The 19,452-nt window shown below is 43.7% G+C and overlaps 1 protein-coding gene across 2 annotated transcripts in view; it reads left to right on the top strand.

Annotated features, from left to right (window-relative positions):
* The window catches only part of ccnd2a (cyclin D2, a), a 280,715-nt gene that overhangs the window by 212,536 nt on the left and 48,727 nt on the right, over positions 1 to 19,452 (top strand). Inside the window, exon 1 of one of the 2 annotated variants that reach the window (XM_024379921.2) lies at positions 18,223 to 18,306. The exons of the other annotated variant lie outside the window; for it this stretch is intronic. The gene's annotated coding sequence lies outside the window, so the exon portion shown is untranslated. Of the gene's footprint in view, positions 1 to 18,222; positions 18,307 to 19,452 lie in introns of those variants that run through there. 2 annotated transcript variants of the gene reach the window in all.

The following is a 19,452-nucleotide window of genomic DNA, read 5'->3' as shown; positions in this document are numbered from 1 at the left end:
TAAACTTTGATTTGATTTGATTTTGAGCATACCTGTCACCATCGTTACGTGCACCTGTGCATCATCAGACTCACCTAGACTCCATCACTTCCCTGATTACCTTCCCTATATATGTCACTCCTTTTGGTTCCTTCCCCAGGCGTCATTGTTTCTGTTCCTGTGTCAGTTCTGTACGTTGTTCATGTTTCTTATTTTTGTATTATGTTTATTTATTAAAACACTCACTCCCTGAACTTGCTTCCCGACTCTCAGCGCACATCGTTACACTGGTAGAGTGCCCTCAATGGCATTTCATTGGATATTCATCATTCTATGAAGGAATGTGTCTCCCAATCAGTCTTATCTAGTATTTTGTCTTAGGGGCATCCAATCCCCCACTTCCAAAACAAAGCCTACATATGACTTGAATCCCATGTTGCTGAAATAAGCGTCTGAGCTGAACATTACGGGCTGATAACAGGCTCCAGACTGTGACTCTCTTTCCCTCCACCCCCTTCTCAGCCCTGCATTCTGATTGGTTGAGAGCAGTTCCAGCACTTTCATGCTGGAACTGCGGATGTCGTTACCTTGTATCCAGACAGCGTATGTCGTTACCTTGTATCCAGACCCCTGTGCTCCCTCCCCCTTTTCCCATTTCATCCGATTGATTTTGGGTTGTTAGGAGCTGGTGGAGTGCGGCTTGATTGTGTCCATATGAGGATGGTGCTGAGAGGTCATCTGAAACAATTAAACAATTTTCAGTAAGCTTATTATCTGGCCAAACAACCGAAAATACCCAATTTCCTACTCTGCTGTTCATAAAAGTGAGAAATGGTGAAAATCTGGAAAAGCTTTTTTGTAATTGTTAGCCATTGACATGTTGAACACAAGACCTTAGCTCGGTCTCTCCGTCTTTCTCCCTCTCTATTTTTTTTCCAAGGTAAAGAATGCAGGGAGGAAAAGTAGTGTGTGGGATAGCTTGAGGCCATATTCCACCAAGTTCACTTTCTCCTCCTTGATGTGGCCCTGAATGCGAATTCAATACACAAATATTTGCCAGGTAGTTTGTCTCTCTTTAGGATTCGCTCTACCTGAACTGAGATGCCACTCAGAGCCACACTTAGACAGCCCGCTGGACAAGGTTCCCTTTCATCCCATTCTGGGACCCAGACCTGCACTTCCCCGGCAGTTAGGGTTGTCTGGACACTTGGCTTGACGGACATACTGCCTCTGAGTGACTGTGAAAGGCTACACCCGGTTAGCCTGACTAACCGGTGTCTGTATATAGCCTTGTTACTCTTATTTTCAAATGTCTTTTTACTGTTGTTCTATTTCTTTACTTACCTACAAACACACACACATACACATGCTTTTTTTTCTCCGCACTATTGGTTAGAGCCTGTAAGTAAGCATTTCACTGTAAAGTCTACACCTGTTGAATTCGGCGCACGTGACAAATAAACCTTGATTTGATTTGATCCCAAACGGCATCTTACTCCCTTTCCGTTTATAGTGCACTACTTTTGAGCAGGGTCCACAAGGCTCTGTTCAAAAGTAGTGCACTATATAGGGAATGGGGTGCCCTTTTGGATACATACTAAGTATTCTCTTGCTGGGGAAATGCCTGCATGATAGATGCAGGGGCTGGAACAACAGCTGAGCTGAGGCAGGACTTGGCACAGTGTCCAGGACTGTTTCAGTTTTCTCATATCTGGGCTCTTTGTTATTTTTTTACAATATTATCCAAACTCTTCCACTCAGCATTTAAAATACCAATTTTTCCCTAGTCCTTTTTCTTTTCCCTTTTTTGTATTTATTTCCACTCCTGTCTTTCTGGCAGGGCAGACTGCAAGATCATAACTGTAACTCAATCTCCTCTGGTGGGGAGGGCGGGTGGCCACGGGGGCCATTGCAGACCATGCGTGGGCGAGTGGGTGGGTGGGGGGTGGCGTCTGGAAGGCAGGAAAAGGGGTGTTCAAAGTACACCTCTCAGCCAATGAGCTTCTCTGTTCACCTAAAAACAATGAGACTCCCTTTCAGAGGATTTCCTTTGTTTATCTACTTGAGGATACATTTCTCTTCTTGTGTTTTGAAAGTGAAGGTGAGTAGGGTGGCAGGTAGCCTAGCGGTTGAAGCGTTGGAGGACTAACCGAAAGGTCACGTCACTGGTTCAAATACCTGAGTCGACAATGTGAAAAATCTGTCCATGTGCCCTTGAGCAAGCCACGTAACCCTAATTTGTTCCAGGGCCACCGTACTACAATGGCTGACCTTGTAAACAACACATTTCACTGCACCTATGTGACAATAAAACATGTACTTTTTTTATTAGAGACAACTGCTGCATCCTTCATGGAACAGTTGTCCCTTGTTACATCACTCTGGAAATATGAAAATACCTGGACAATTGAATGAACTCAGACCACGCACACAAAAAACAACTATACATACCAGAAAACAACACATTATTTGACTGCACTCCACGCCAGAATATATTTTACTGAAACGCTCGCTTCACTTAAATTAGCTGATCTAAAATGGCCACCTATTCTTCTCTTAAAAGGGACCTAACCCCCATCTCCCCAGACCGTCTTTCATTCTGCTTTCTGACCCTCCCATATGTGCCACATATCTCTCCCTTGTGTCTCTGAAATGTCAGTGTGGAGGAGCGAGCATGTACTTGTCCGCTATGGATTTCCCATGGAATGCACATTTTCGGTTCAGCCTGTGTAGCGTGTTGTGATAGGCAGTGATTATGGACTATTTATTTGTTCTACTGGGTGTGGGAACAGAGCCTATTGGTACACTACCATTGTGACTGAGGCTGCTTTCTGGTTCAGCTCAGCAGGGGTGATTCTCTGCTGGGGGAAGTAGTGCCTCACACTGTTCTCACTAGACTTGGAGATTACATCTCCAATGAACAAATATAGGAACTAGATCAAGCTTAAGGTGTATTGTAATTAATAAGAGGAAACAATGCATAAAAAGGGAAAACCTATTTGGCACACAAGAGGGAACATCCCTAACAAACCGGACACGGACAGAACCACCTTGTTTGTATAGATGGGTTGTGTGCCAATAGGATACTTGGAGGAGATGAAATAGGATACCGTAATAAAATAAAATAATGAATAAAAATTTCAGTTAAGTTCGCCTATCGGATAGGATTAATGCATAGAAATAGAATCAATGGAATTGACAGATCATTATATTTACATGCATTTAATCCTATCCGATAGGCGAAATCCAGATAGATTACTTTTGTAAAACTGGGACCATTTAATCACAACCCCAATACTTGAATGAATATATTAGAATTGTGTGTGAACACTTTAATACAAATCAACAACATGCATATTAATATATAGCAACATGCATATTTTGTATGTGTGTTTTGCAGCCAGAGAGAGAGGTCCAGCAAGAGTGTCCAAGGTTTTAAAAATTCTATCATCCTTTGGAATGAATGGTGGAGGTTTGGTGGTGGAGGGGGAGAGAAGAAGAGAGGGAGAGGGAGGGAGCATCGTCTGCAAGACAATATCCCCGACGTGAGCCATTCCCAGACACAGGAAATGCTTGGCCTCACACCCTGAGAAACGTCCACAGCAGCCCATTTGTGTTCAAGGTGTAATTGGGAGTAATTAGGAACTGGCAGAAAGGAGGGCCTTACTTTCCCCTGCCTGCCTGGCTTCATGCTCCCCTCATCTCACCTGCCTGGCTGGTGGCTCCCTGGAGCCAAGATATTTACAGAAAATATACTGCCTCTAAACATGAAGCAGGGGAAACTTAGTTTTTAACCCTTAGGTTGATATGGCTTCTGAAAATATTGGCTAAAATGAAATCCGAAAATGTTGTTTGTTTGTTTAGTATCGTAAAGGTTGGTATGTTTGTTGGTGTGTTGTCTTGACTGCTTACATGATGTACTTGTTTGGAGTTCCCCACGGCACTCCTATGCCACAAATGCTTAGCCATGCTATAGTAAACCCATGGTCGGCTGTTTACGTGAACCCCATGGCAGCAAGCTGGCTAAACATGGTCCATGTCTTAATTTCACTAATCGGTTACATACATGTAACCACATTATCTGTGAGATGCTTTTGATTGGACATGTGAAAGGAGTTTAAGAAAATACTGTTTGACCCAGAGTGGATGCTCCTTCAGTGACCTCTTGCCCTGACCTGAGTCTTCAATCCCTCCTTTGTGCTGGTCCACGGTGGACCAGAGATGCTCTGATTCACTGAGGACAACCTCAGGTGGCATGACAGAGGGAGCACCAAAATTCATTACCTTCCACTATATCATCTCCTGGAAATGTGCTTTTCCTGTATGGAGAAGAAAGACATAAAACACGGCTTGACATGAATTGACCAACCAGCTGCTTCCTTTCACCACCCTGTGCTAGGAATGCACTTTTTCCTCTGGATAGTTCATTCTCACAACCCGCATTGTATGGCTGCTTAGGGAAAGTCAAGGCTGTTAGCCATTAATGTGAAGTGGGATAGTGGGGGGATGGAGGGAGGTGGGAGGTAAGTTGGGTGTGGAGAAAGGGGAGAGGAGAATGGGGAGAGGGAGAGGAGAAGGGGGTGGAATAAGGGGAGATGGGATCTTGAAGCAGTGAGAGAAGGGAAAGGGGAGAGAGTGGATCTTGACGAGGTGGCAGGAAGGAGGAGAAGAGATAGGCGTGAGGAGGAGGGAAGAAATCTTGAAGAGGGGAGAGGGAAATGGCAACAGAAGAGGGGTAGTGATCACTCAGGAGATCTAGGGTTCTGACCTCTGACCTGCTGGGAGAGAGCAGGATGCCACCATGGTGAACCTGTGAGGGCCTAGGCATTTAAGATCCTGGGACACAGCCTTTCTCCATGATGAATGGGATGCTAGCATGTACACAAATTGCCCTGTAAAAATGACACAGACACAGCATATAACCAAGCAGCACAGAGTGAGCCTGCTAAGAACAGAGAGAGAGGGGGAGAGTGGGGCAGAGAGAGAGAGCAAGAGATACAGCAGGGGATTAGGGAGGGAAAAGGGATGGGTGGAGGGAGGGAGGGAGGAAGGAAGGAAGGGAGAGATGGATTTACAACCTAGAGAGAGCGATGCTGGTGTTTTCTCCCCACTCTGCTGACCCCGGAGCCCCTGTGAGGGCAGGATTCCAGAGGCCCCTCAGCAGCAGGCAGCTCAGCCCAAACAGACAGACAAGCATCCAGAAGGGCCTGTTAGTCATCTCCCCCCCCCCTCCTCTCCTTCTGTCTCTCAGAGCTCAGAGCAGCTCCAAGCCCTGGGGACTGTTTACACGTAGTACTCTTTGCTCTTTACATAGGCTAAAAATAGATGTATAGTTCACAGGCTGATTCATCCAGAATGCCAGCATCCCTTTTTATAGCCATGGCATGATACAGTATGGTAGATCTCTCTTCTTTGCTCTTTTCCCTTCCCCCAAAAAACAACCTGTTCCTCTGTCTTTGAGGAAACATATGTATTAGATTAGTCCGGTGGACGGCACGGGTCACACTCCTGTCAGTACTTGAAATACGATTATATATGAGTTAACGTGATTACAGCGGCCCCTGTGATTGAAAGGTGAATGCAGGTCTGTGATGTGGTCCTGCTCCCTTGTTCCGCTGCTGGAATTCCACAGGTAAAGGATCATTAATGGAAGCCTCTTCAGTAGATGGAGGCAGGCGGTGGACTGGGCGGCCATGACGGGGCAGGAGCAGGGCAGGAGGATCTAGGTGGAGCCAGAGCACCCACCTCACCTCTTCCTCAGTGTTATAATGGGACACTGCCAAGAACCAGTTAGGGGAGAGTGGGGTATGTTGAACCATTTTTTACATTAACCATCATTCCGTCAAGGGAAATATAGTATTCTTTCTAACAAAGTTATCTACATATATTCCAGGATGTTGTGTATCCCTGGAAATAATCAGAATTCAATTCATGTAAACATTAGTTTTGAAAACACAAAACCTGTCCAAAGAAAAGTGGTCTCTTGGCACAATTTACCCTGGGTATGGTAAATTAAGCAGCCTACAAATATCTGTACAGAATTAAATATTACCACTACCTTTGTAATACCATGTCGATCATTATTTCCCCAAAACAATTCAGCACAATCACAATCACGTTTAGCCTTTTAATCATTTTAAGCAACTTTTAACAAAGGCTTAACGCCTAACAAACACTTTGTAGTTTTTAAAACACTTTTAACATAGGCCAGACACTGTAGTTACCTCATATCCCAGAGATAATGCCTTGCATTATGCCTGGGAAGAAAACACCTGCCATTGGCTCAACTATAACTTACCCCTAGGCAAACATTTGTACTACACTGCTCAAAAAAATAAAGGGAACACTAAAATAACACATCCTAGATCTGAATGAATGAAATATTCTTATTAAATACTTTTTTCTTTACATAGTTGAATGTGCTGACAACAAAATCACACAACAATTATCAATGGAAATCAAATTTATCAACCCATGGAGGTCTGGATTTGGAGTCACACTCAAAATTAAAGTGGAAAACCACACTACAGGCTGATCCAACTTTGATGTAATGTCCTTAAAACAAGTCAAAATTAGGCTCAGTAGTGTGTGTGGCCTCCACGTGCCTGTATGACCTCCCTACAACGTCTGGGCATGCTCCTGATGAGGTGGCGGATGGTCTCCTGAGGGATCTCCTCCCAGACCTGAACTAAAGCATCCGCCAACTCCTGGACAGTCTGTGGTGCAACGTGGCGTTGGTGGATGGAGCGAGACATGATGTCCCAGATGTGCTCAATTGGATTCAGGTCTGGGGAACGGGCGGGCCAGTCCATAGCATCAATGCCTTCCTCTTGCAGGAACTGCTGACACACTCCAGCCACATGAGGTCTAGCATTGTCTTGCATTAGGAGGAACCCAGGGCCAACCGCACCAGCATATGGTCTCACAAGGGGATCTGAGGATCTCATCTCGGTACCTAATGGCAGTTAGGCTACCTCTGGCGAGCACATGGAGGGTTGTGCGGCCCCCCCAAAGAAATGCCACCCCACACCATGACTGACCCACCGCCAAACCAGTCATGCTGGAGGATGTTGCAGGGAGCAGAACGTTCTCCACGGCGTCTCCAGACTGTCACGTCTGTCACATGTGCTCAGTGTGAACCTGCTTTCATCTGTGAAGAGGACAGGGCGCCAGTGGCGAATTTGCCAATCTTGGTGTTCTCTGCACGGTGTTGGGCTGTAAGCACAACCCCCACCTGTGGACGTCGGGCCCTCATACCACCCTCATGGAGTCTGTTTCTGACCGTTTGAGCAGACACATGCACATTTGTGGCCTATTGGATGTCATTTTGCAGGGATCTGGCAGTGCTCCTCCAGGTAGCGGTCCTGCTGCTGGGTTGTTGCCCTCCTACAGCCTCCTCCACGTCTCCTGATGTACTGGCCTGTCTCCTGGTAGCGCCTCCATGCTCTGGACACTATGCTGACAGACACAGCAAACCTTCTTGCCACAGCTCGCATTGATGTGCCATCCTGGATGAGCTGCACTACCTGAGCCACTTGTGTGGGTTGTAGACTCCGTCTCATGCTACCACTAGAGTGAAAGCACCGCCAGCATTCAAAAGTGACCAAAACATCAGCCAGGAAGCATAGGAACTGAGAAGTTCAGGAGAAGTGTGGTTATCACCTGCAGAACCACTCCTTTATTGGGGGTGTCTTGCTAATTGCCTATAATTTCCACCTTTGTCTATTCCATTTGCACAACAGCATGTGAAATGTATTGTCAATCAGTGTTGCTTCCTAAGTGGACAGTTTGATTTCACAGAAGTGTGATTGACTTGGAGTTACATTGTGTTCCCTTTATTTTTTTAAGCAGTGTATATTAGCCCACAAGGCTACAAGGACTTTTATGCTAGGTTTATTGAGATTACAACTGATGTATAGAACAATCTTTAAATTATCTACTTTAGTTTAGAAGCAAGCATCATGAAACTTCTAACACAATACATTAGTTTTTTTTAACCTAACTTGCTTACCACTTTTTTCATGTGGTTTCTTCCTTCAAATACAAGAGGTAGACCTTACAGTGAAATGCTTACTTACAAGCCCTTAACCAACAATGCTTTAAGAAGTTTTAAGAAAAATAAGTGTTAAGTAAAAAATAGAAAGTAAAACTAACAAATAATTAAACGGCAGCCGTAAAATAACAATAGCGAGGCTATATACAGGGTGTACCGGTACAGAGTCAATGTGCGGGGATACCGGTTAGTTGAGGTAATTGAGGAAATATGTACATGTAGGTAGAGTTAAAGTGACTGTGCGTAGATAATAAACAGAGAGTAGCAGCAGTGTAAAAGAGGGGTCTGGGTAGCCATTTGATTACCTGTTCAGGAGTCTTATGGCTTGGGGGTAGAAGCTGTTAAGAAGCCTTTTGGACCGCTCCGGTACCGCTCGCCGTGCGGTGGCAGAGAGAACAGTCTATGACTAGGGTGGCTGGAGTCTTTGACAATGTTTAGGGCCTTCCTCTGACACCGCCTGGTATAGAAGTCCTGGATGGCAGGAAAATTGGCCCCAGTGATGTACTGGGCCGTATGCACTACCCTCTGTAGTGCCTTGCGGTCGGAGGCCGAGCAGTTGCCATACCAGGCAGTGATGCAACCAGTCAGGATGCTCTCGATGGTGCAGCTATAGACCTTTTTGAGGATCTCAGTACCCTTGCCAAATCTTTTCAGCCTCCTGAGGGGGAATAGGTTTTGTCGTACCCTCTTCACGACTGTCTTGGTGTGTTTGGACCATGTTAGTTTGTTGGTGATGTGGACACCACGGAACTTGAAGCTCTCATCCTGCTCCACTACAGCCCCGTCGATGAGAATGCGGGCGTGATCAGTCCTCCTTTTCCTGTAGTCCACAATCATCTCCTTTGTCTTTATCACCATGAAATGATGACCTCTTCCTGAATATTTAGAACAAATTATACATGTTGTGTATGGTTTCCTAGAAACAAGAGTGTCTCAACTTTCCCCTTTGGCTCAACTTATCCATTCTCCTCTATCATCCTGCCTGTCCCTGTCCCTCAACCTCAAGACACAGGCATTTGATTGAATAATAACAAATAGAGTTGTCAGTGGGCCAATCAAACTAATTATGACCATTCTTGGTAAATTATAAATGTCAGTTAGTGTTTTCCCAAGGTGAGGGGAGAAATTGTGAAGCATCCAGATAGTGATTGAAATGGTTCCAAGTCAATCAACACAGACCCAATGTCACCAGAGTCACTTCTCAACAGAGCCATGCAGGGGATCAGATCATCCCCCATTTACAAATCTGATTCAGTAAACTGGCATCTCTACCATTCTCCCTTATAGTGAAAATTCTCGTGACACATATCAGTTCTCCCGGGAAAACAACTGTATGTTTTTGTAGATGATCACAATCATTGATAGATTGTGTTGCATTTAAAACCTCTCCGACATTTGATCCGGTTCTGATGCCTGTTCTTGTGTGAGATACTGATACTGCACCGTGATGAACTCTGTCCCTGTAGTGTTGCATGGCTGGTCTGCTAAGCATGCTGTGCTGAACTGTCAGCCTGGTTGCTCTGAGTGTCTGCTCGTAGAGAGGACTGCATGAACCCAGCATGTTCAGCATGCCATAGGACTGAGCTATGTTGGACTCATTGTGAAAGGCAGCCTGGGAGCTGGGCTGAATGCCTTTTTGTCATGGCTGAGACAGTTGTCTGGTGAAGCTACAGTATGGCAGGTGTGAGGAGACCCTATCCACCTCTGCCTACACCGCCTCCATGTTCTGTAGTATCTTGATGAAGCAAAGCAAAGAGAATGTTCCCAGGAAAAAAGAGGTAGAGAAAACAGTACTGCATCCCTGTGAATGTAGGTATCCTTTGATAAATATCTACTGACACTTGGCAGGGGACCAAAGACAATACATCCCTCTGGGCCACAGAAAATTATTCAGGCCCGGGAGGTGATAATGGGACATGGAAGTGTGTGTGTGTGTGTGTGTGTGTGTGTGTGTGTGTGTGGTGTGTGTGTGTGTGTGTGTGTGGCCTCGGTCTGTGATCAATGTTTGATGTTTTTATAGGGTGCAGCAAGAACTGTAGAGGTGCATTTCATGTGCGTGGCATTGCACTTCAAGGCATTTGTTCATCTGCAGTTTTGCATTTAACTTTTTCTTTGGTGGAGGGAATTGTCTTATTAATAAAAAAATATACTGAATAGAACCCCATTCTCATACATAAGATAAAAGGGTATTGTACATTGAATCATTGAAGACTTTGTGTTTGCAGAGTGACAAAACAAACCAAAAGCATACACATACATACACAGCAGTTTGTTTTGTGAAAGTTAAAGATTTTCTTATCAAAATGGCATCTCAGAAGGCAGTAGGTGGCAGAGAGGAAATGCAGGCAGCAGGGAGGATTGTTTGACTCTCTGCTCTGCTCCGGCCTACAGATTACATCCGCTATTGTTGCAGTTAGCCCCTTGCTGTTGTGACTGAAGTACAGGCAGCAATCACCCCACCTGAATGCTCTCTTCATCGTTCACACAACAGCATTCCAACCATAACGACCTGTCCTCCCCTGGAAATGAACCCACGTCACAGGCCTGGCTGGGGACACGCCAATCGATTCACTCACTTTGCGGAAGAGCTCTTTACTTTATTTGTAGATACAGTGCCTTCAGAAAGTATTCAGACCCCTTGCCCTTTTCCACATTTTGGTACATTACGGCCTTATTCTAAAATGGAATAAATAAAACAATTTCCTCAGCAATATACACACAATACTCCATAATGACAAAGGGAAAACAGGTTTTTAGACATTTTTGCAAACTTATTATAAACAAAAACTGAAATACCTTATTTATATACATATTCAGACCATTTGCTATGAGACAGTAAATTAAGCTCAGGTGCATCCTGTTTCCATTGATCATCCTTGAGATGTTTCTACAACTTGATAGGAGTCCACCTGTGCCTTATACAGACCTTTCTCATTCAAGAGATTTCACCCCATGCTTCCTGAAACACCTCCCACAAGTTGGATTGGTTTGATGGGCACTTCTTATGTACCATACGGTCAAGCTGCTCCCACAACAGCTCAATAGTGTTGAGATCCAGAGACTGTGCTGGCCACTCCATTATAGACAGAATACCAGCTGACTGCTTCTTCCTAAATAGTTATTGCATAGTTTGGAGCTGTGGTTTGGGTCATTGTACTGTTGTAAGAGGAAATTGGTACTTGTCCTCTTGCTCAGTTGTGCACTGGGGTCTCCCACTCTTTCTATTCTGGTTATAGCCAGGTTGCGCTGTTCTGTGAAGGGAGTAGTACACAGCGTTTTACGAGATCTTCAGTTTCTTGCAATTTCTCGCATGGAATAGCCTTAATTTCTCAGAACAAGAATAGACTGACGAGTTTCAGAAGAAGGAGTTCTTTGGTTCTGGCCATTTTGAGCCTGTAATCGAACCCACAAATGCTGATGCTCCAGATACACAACTAGTCTAAAGAAGGCCAGTTTTATTGCTTCTTTAATCAGAACAACAGTTTTCAGCTGTGCTAGCATAATTGCAAAAGTGTTTTCGAATGATCAATTAGCCTTAAAAAATGATCTCCAATCCAACATTAAATCTAGTCAGCTTCCTATTTCACAACAAGCCTCCTTCACTCATGCTCATACCCTCGTAAAACTGACTATCCTCCGATCCTTGACTTCGGCGATGTCCTTTACAAAATAGCCTCCAACACTCTGCTCAGCAAATTGGATGTAGTCTATCACAGTGCCATCTGTTTTGTCACCAAAGCCCCATATACTACCCACCACTGCGACCTGTATGCTCTCGTTGGCTGGCCATCGCTTCATAGTTGTCGCCAAACCCACTGGCTCTAGGTCATCTATAAGTCTTTGCTAGGTAAAGCCCCGCCTTATTATGGCTCACTGGTCACCATAACAACAACCACCCGTAGCACGTGCTCCAGCAGGTATATTTCACTGGTCATCCCCAAAGCCAACTCCTCCTTTGGACGCCTTTCCTTCCAGTTCTCTGCTGCCAATGACTGGAATGAATTGCAAAAATCACTGAAGCTGGAGTCTTATATCTCCCTCACTAACTTTAAGCATCAGCTGTCAGAGCAGCTTATCGATCACTGCACTTGTACACAGCCCATCTGTAAATAGCCCACCCAACTACCTCATCCCATATTGTTATTTAGTTTTGCTCTTTTGCACCCCAGTATCTCTACTTGCACATCATCAACTGCACATCTATCACTCCAGTGTTAATGCTAAATTGAAATGATTTCACCACTATGGCCTATGTATTGCCTTACCTCCCTAATCTTACCACATTTGCACACACTGTATATATATTTTTCCATTGTGTTATTGACTGTAAGTTTGTTTATCCCATGTGTAACTCTGTGTTGTTGTTTTTGTCGCACTGCTTTGCTTTATCTTGGTCAGGTCGCAGTTGTAAATGAGAACTTGTTCTCAACTGGCCTACCTGGTTAAATAAAATTGAAGAAAAAAAGAAGAAAAAAAATAGCTAACACAACGTGCCATTGAAACACAGGAGTGATGGTTGCTGATATTGGGCCTTTGTACGCCTATGTAGATTTTCAATAAAAAATCTGCCATTTCCAGTTACAATAGTCATTTACAAGAAGTGTATACACACTAAAGGTCATACGTTTTAGAACACCTACTCATTCAAGGGTTTTTCTTTATTTTTACTATTTTTTACATTGTAGAATAATAGTGAAGACATGAAAACTAGTAAATAACACATTTGGAATCATGTAGTACCAAAAAAGTGTTAAACAAATCTAAATGTGTTTTATATTTGAGATTCTTCAAAAAGCCACCCTTTGCCTTGATGACTGCTTTGGACACTCTTGGCATTCTCTCAACCAGCCTCATGGGGTAGTCACCTGGAATGCATTTTCAACAGGTGTGCCTTCTTAAAAGTTAAGTTGTGGAATGTCTTTCCTTCCTAATGCATTTGAGCCAATCAGTTGTGTTGTGACAAGGTAGGGGGGTATACAGAAGATAGAACTATTTGGTAAAAGACCATGTCCATATTATGGCAAGAACAGCTCACATAAGCAAAGAGAAACGACAGTCCATCATTGCTTTCAGACATGAAGGTCAGTCAATATGGAACATTTCAAGAACTTTGAAAGTTTCTGCAAGTGCAGTCGCAAAAACCATCAAGCGCTATGATGAAACTGTCTCTCATGAGGACTGCCACAGGAATAGATGACCCAGAGTTACCTCTGCTGCGGAGGATAGGTTCATTAGAGTTACCAGCCTCAGAAATTGCAGCCCAAATAAATGCTTCACAGAGTTCAAGTAACAGACACATCTCAACATCAACTGCTCAGAGGAGGCTGTGTGAATCAGGCCTTCATGGTCGAATTGCTGCAAAGAAACAACTACAACTACTTTTTTTTTCTTTTTTTTAACCAGGCAAGTCAGTTAAGAACAAATTCTTATTTTCAATGACGGCCTAGGAACAATGGGTTAACTGCCTGTTCAGGGGCAGAACAACAGATTTGTACCTTGTCAGCTAGGGGGTTTGAACTTGCAACACTCTAGTCCAACACTCTAACCACTAGGCTACACTGCCGCCCCGACATTAATAATAAGAAGAGACTTGCTTGGGCTAGTCCAACACTCTAACCACTAGGCTACACTGCCGCCCAGACATTAATAATAAGAAGAGACTTGCTTGGGCCAAGAAACACGAGCAATGGACATTAGATCGGTGGAAATTTGTCCTTTGGTCTGGAGTCCAAATTGCAGATTTTTGTTCCAACCGCCATGCCTTTGTGAGATGGGTGGGTGAATGGATGATCTCCGCATGTGTATTTCCCAACGTAAAGCATGGAGGAGGAGGTGTGATGGTGTGGGGGTGGTTTTCTGGTGACACTGTCAGTGATTTATTTAGAATTCAAGAAACATTTAACCAGCACAGCTACCACAGCATTCTGCAGCGATACACCATCCCATTTGGTTTGGGTTTAGTGGAACTGTTTGTTTTTAATCTCAAATATATTACATGATTCCACATGTGTTATTTCATAGTTTTGATGTCTTCACTATTATTCAACAATGTAGAAAATATTACAAATAAAGAAAAACTCTTGAATGAGTAGGTGTTCTAAAACCTTTGACCGGTGGTGTATACAGTATATGCATATACAGTTGAAGTCGGAAGTTTACATACACTTAGGTTGGAGTCATTAAAACTTGTTTCAACCACTCACAAAATTCTTGTTAACAAACTATAGTTTTGTAAAGTAGGTTAGGACATCAACTTTGTACATGACACAAGTCATTTTTCCAACAATGGTTTACAGACATATTATTTCACTTATAATTCACTGTATAACAATTCCAGTTTGTCAGAAGTTTACATACACTAAGTGACCGTGCCTTAACTTCTTGCGTCGAGCCATCCCGGATCCGGGATCGTGAATACAGCCTCAAGCTCATTACCATAACGCAACGTTAACTATTCATGAAAATCGCAAATGAAATGAAATTAATATGCTAGCTCTCAAGCTTAGCCTTTTGTTAACAACACTGTCATCTCAGATTTTCAAAATATGCTTCTCAACCATAGCAAAACAAGCATTTGTGTTTGACAGTATTGATAGCTAGCGTAGCATTTAGCGTTAGCATCAGCAGGCAACATTTTCACAAAAAACAGAAAATCATTCAAATAAAATCATTTACCTTTGAAGAACTTCAGATGTTTTCAATGAGGAGACTCTCAGTTAGATAGCAAATGTTCAGTTTTTCCAAAAATATTATTTGTTTAGGACAAATCGCTCTGTTTTGTTCATCACGTTTAGCTATGAAAAAACAGCTTGGAAAATTCCAGAAAATGATGTCATGGCTTTAGAAGCTTCTGATAGGCTAATTGACATAATTTCAGTCAATTGGAGGTGTACCTGTGGATGTATTTCAAGGCCTACCTTCAAACTAAAGAAATCGGCCAAGACCTCAGAAGAAAAAGTGTAGACCTCCACAAGTCTGGATCATCCTTGGGAGCAATTTCCAAACCCCTGAAGGTACCACGTTAATCTGTACAAACAATAGTACGCAAGTATAAACACCATGGGACCACGCAGCCATCATACCGCTCAGGAAGGAGACGTGTTCTGTCTCCTAGAGATGAACATACTTTGGTGCGAAAAGTGCAAATTAGTCCCAGAACAACAGCAAAGGACCTTGTGAAGATGCTGGAAGAAACAGGTACAAAAGTATCTATATCCACAGTAAAACGTGTCCTATATCGACATAACCTGAAAGGCCGCTCAGAAAGGAAGAAGCCATTGCCCCAAAACCGCCATAAAAAAGCCAGACTACGGTTTGCAACTGCACATGGGGACAAAGATCGTACTTTTTGGAGAAATGTCCTCTGGTCTGATGAGACAAAAATAGAACTGTTTGGCCATAATCACCATTGCTATGTTTGGAGGAAAAGGGGAGAGGTTTGCAAGCCGAAGAACACCACCCCAACCGTGAAGCACGGGGGTGGCAGCATCATGTTGTGGGGGTGCTTTGCTGCAGGAGGGACTGGTGCACTTCACAAAATAAATGGCAACATGCGGATGGAAAATTATGTGGATATATTGAAGCAACATCTCAAGACATCAATCGGTCAGGCAGTTAAAGCTTGGTTGCAAATGGGTCTTCCAAATGGACAATGACCCCAAGCATACCTCCAAAATTGTGGCAAAATGGCTTAAGGACAACAAAGTCAATGTTTTGCAGTGGCCATCACAACGCCCTGACCTCAATCCTATACAAACATTTTGGGCAGAACTGAAAAAGCGTGTGCGAGCAAGGAGGCCTACAAACCTGACTCAGTTACACCAGCTCTGTCAGGAAGAATGGGTCAAAATTCACTCAACTTATTGTGGGAGCCTTGTGGCTACCTGAAACGTTTGACACAAGTTAACCAATTTAAAGGCAATGCTACCAAATACTAATTGAGTGTATGTAAACTTCTGACCCATTGGGAATGTGATGAAAGAAATAAAAGCTGAAAGAAATCATTCTCTCTACTATTATTCTGACATTTCACATTCTTAAAATAAAGTTGTGATCCTAACTGACCTAAGACAGGGAATTTTTACTAGGATTAAATGTCAGGAATTGTGAAAAACTGAGTTGAAATGTATTTGGCTAAGGTATATGTACATACGTACATATATTATTTACTTTTTACCCCTTTTTCTCCCCAATTGGTAGTTACAGTCTTATCCCATTGCTGCAAATCCCATACGGACTTGGGAAAGGCGAAGGTCAAGAGCCATGCGTCCTCGCTTAACTCAGAAACCAGCCACACCAATGTGTTGGAGAAAACACCGTACAACTGGTGACCGAAGTCAGCGTGCATGCGCCCGGCCAGCCACAAGGAGTTACTAGAGTGTGATAGGACAAGGATATCCCGGCCGGCCAAACCCTCCCCTAACCCAGACAATACTGGGCCAATTGTGCGCCGCCTCATGGGTCTTCACGGATCAAACCCGGGTCTGTAGTGACGCTTCTAGCACTGCGATGCAGTGCCTTAGACAGCTGCGCCACTTGGGAGGCCCAAGGTCCTACAGTTGACAGTGCATATCAGAGCAATAACCATGCCATGAGGTCAAGACTTTATCCATAGAGCTACAAGACAGGATTGTCAAGGCACAAATCTGAGGAAGGGTACCAAAACATTTCTGTAGCATTGAAGGTCCCCAAGTACACAGTGGCCTCCATCATTCTTAAATGGAAGAAGTTTGGAACCACCAAGACTCTTCCTAGAGCTGTCCGTCCGGCCAAATTCAGCAATCGGGGGAGAAGGGTCTTGGTCAGGAAGGGGACCAAGAACCCGATGGTCACTCTGACAGAGCTCGAGAGTTCCTCTGTGGAGATGGGAGAACCTTCCAGAAGGACAACCATCTCTACAGCACTCCACCAATCAGGCCTTTATGGTGGAATGGCCAGATGGAAGACAGTCCTCAGTAAAAGGCCAAAAGGCACTTAAAGACTCACAGACTGGTCTGATGAAACCAAGATTGAGCTCTTTGGCCTGAATGCCAAACATCACGTCTGGAGGAAACCTGGCACCATCCCTATGTTGAAGCATGGTGTTGGCAACATCATGCTGTGGTGATGTTTTTCAGCGGCAGGAACTGGGAGACTAGTCAGGAACGAGAGAAAGATGAACAGAGCAAGGTATAGAGAGATCATTGATGAAAACCTGCTCCAGAGAGCTGAGGACCTCAGACTGGGGCGAAGGTTCACCTTCCAACTGAACAACGACCCTATGCACACAGCCAAGACAATGCAGGAGTGGCTTTGGGACAAGTCTCTGAATGTCCTTGAGTGGCCCAGCCAGAGCCAGAATCTGAACCCAATCGAACATCTCTGGAGAGACCTGAAAATAGCTGTGCAGCAACACTCCCCATCCAACCTGATAGAGCTTGAGAGGATCTGCAGAGAAGAATTTTAGAAACTCCCCAAATACAGGTGTGCTAAGCTTGTAGCATCATACCACAGAAGACTCATGGCTGTAATCGCTGCCAGAGATGCATATACAAAGTACCTCGTAAAGGGTCTGAATACTTATGTAATATGATATTTCTGTTTTTTATTTTGAATAAATTAGCAAAAACGTCTTAACCAATTTTTGCTTTGTCGTTATGGGGTATTGTGTGTATATTGATGAGGGAAAAAAACGATTTAATCAATTTTAAAATAAGGCTGTAACCTAACAAAATCTGGAAAAAGTCAATGCACCGAATGCACTGTAGTAGATAGATACCCCTTTCGCCTACTTAAATAAAGGTTAAATAAAAATGTTTTAAAAAATGATAATTGGATGTAGACCTATAATATACAACTTTATTGTGGGATATAGGTCTGTAGGGGCAGCAGGTAGCCTAGTGGTTAGAGCATTGGGGCAGTAACCAAAAGTTTGCTGGATCGAAACCCCAAGCTGACAAGGTAAAAATCTGTTGTTCTGCCCCTGAACAAGGCAGTTAACCCACTGTTCCCGATAGGCTGTCATTGTAAATAAGAATTTGTTCTTAACTGACTTGCCTAGTTAAATAAAGGTTAAGAAAATAATTATAATATGGGATATACATATAGACTTCTGGCTGTTGCAGGATATTACTCAAGAGGCCTCTTTCTTTCTTTTTCTCTTTCTCTCTTTTTTCCCTCTATCTCTCTCAACCTCTCTCTCTCAGCTGTTCTTTTCTCGGCCAGGCTGACTGAGTTAGTGCCTGTGCTGTTACGGATTCGTTGTGCTGGTATGCGGCAGGAATCTTTGGATCAAGGTAATTTCACACTGTTCAGCATTTTCCCACGCTGTTAACCTTCCCTTTACCTTTGTGCCACTTGGAGAACGAGATAGGGAGCAACACATGTTGCCATTAACCACACACAGCAGCTCTGCAGCCCACAGAGCTGACTTCACCAGTGGGTCAAAAGAACAACTTGATAGATATTGTTTAGAAATTACCATCTGACACTCCAGTTTTCCAAAAGGATTTGATTATTGCAGGCTGATCCAAGTGTGGGATGGTGCAGTGAATTGATGGGTGGTGCTGTAATTATGATGAAGGGAGTTTGATTTGTCATTGCGGTCCAGAGGTCCAGAGTTTTGGGAGGGAGGCCAGGCTATGGGCCTCACGTTTGTCCTGATCAGATACAATGAAGATAAGAAGGTGCGTTCTTATTGTACTGAAGAAACGCAACAAGCAACAAACGCAACATGCAAAAATGTAAAAGATTTTACTGAGTTACAGTTCATATAAGGAAATCAGTCAATTCATTAGGCCCTAATCTATGGATTTCATATGACTAGGAATAGAGATATCCATCTTTTAGTCACAGATACTTCTAAAAAAAACAGGTAGGGTGTGGATTAGAAAACCAGTCCGTATCTGGTGTGACCACTGTTTGCCTCATGCAAGCTCGACACATATCCTTCACATAGAGTTGATCAGGCTGTTTATTGTTTCCTGTGCAATGTTGTCCCACTCCTTTTCAATGGCTGTGCAAAGTTGCTGGATATTGGCGGGAACTAGAACACGCTGTTGTACACATCGATCCAGAGCATCCCAAACATGCTCAATGGGTGACTTGTCTGGTGAGTATGCAGGCCATGAAAGAACTGGGCAATTTTCAGCTTCCAGGAATTGTGTACAGATCCTTGAGACATGGGGCCATGCATTATCATGCTGAAACATGAGGTGATGGCGGTGGATGAATGTCACGACAATTTGCCTCAGGATCTTGTCACGGTATCTTTGTGCATTCAAATTGCCATCAATAAAATGCAATTGTGTTCTTTGTAGTGCTGACCCCATTTAGTCGACTGGTCAATTGTTTGGTCGAGCAGTTGCAAAAAAATAAAATAAATATGGCACATCTTGATTGATGCCTGCCTCAGTGGACTAATCCATTGCGAAGGGCACGGA

The sequence above is a fragment of the Oncorhynchus tshawytscha genome, linkage group LG19 (assembly GCF_018296145.1).
Source record: "Oncorhynchus tshawytscha isolate Ot180627B linkage group LG19, Otsh_v2.0, whole genome shotgun sequence".
Lineage (NCBI taxonomy): Eukaryota > Metazoa > Chordata > Actinopteri > Salmoniformes > Salmonidae > Oncorhynchus > Oncorhynchus tshawytscha.
The sequence above is the reverse complement of the archived record's forward strand: the minus strand, read 5'-3'. Positions and strand labels throughout refer to the sequence as shown.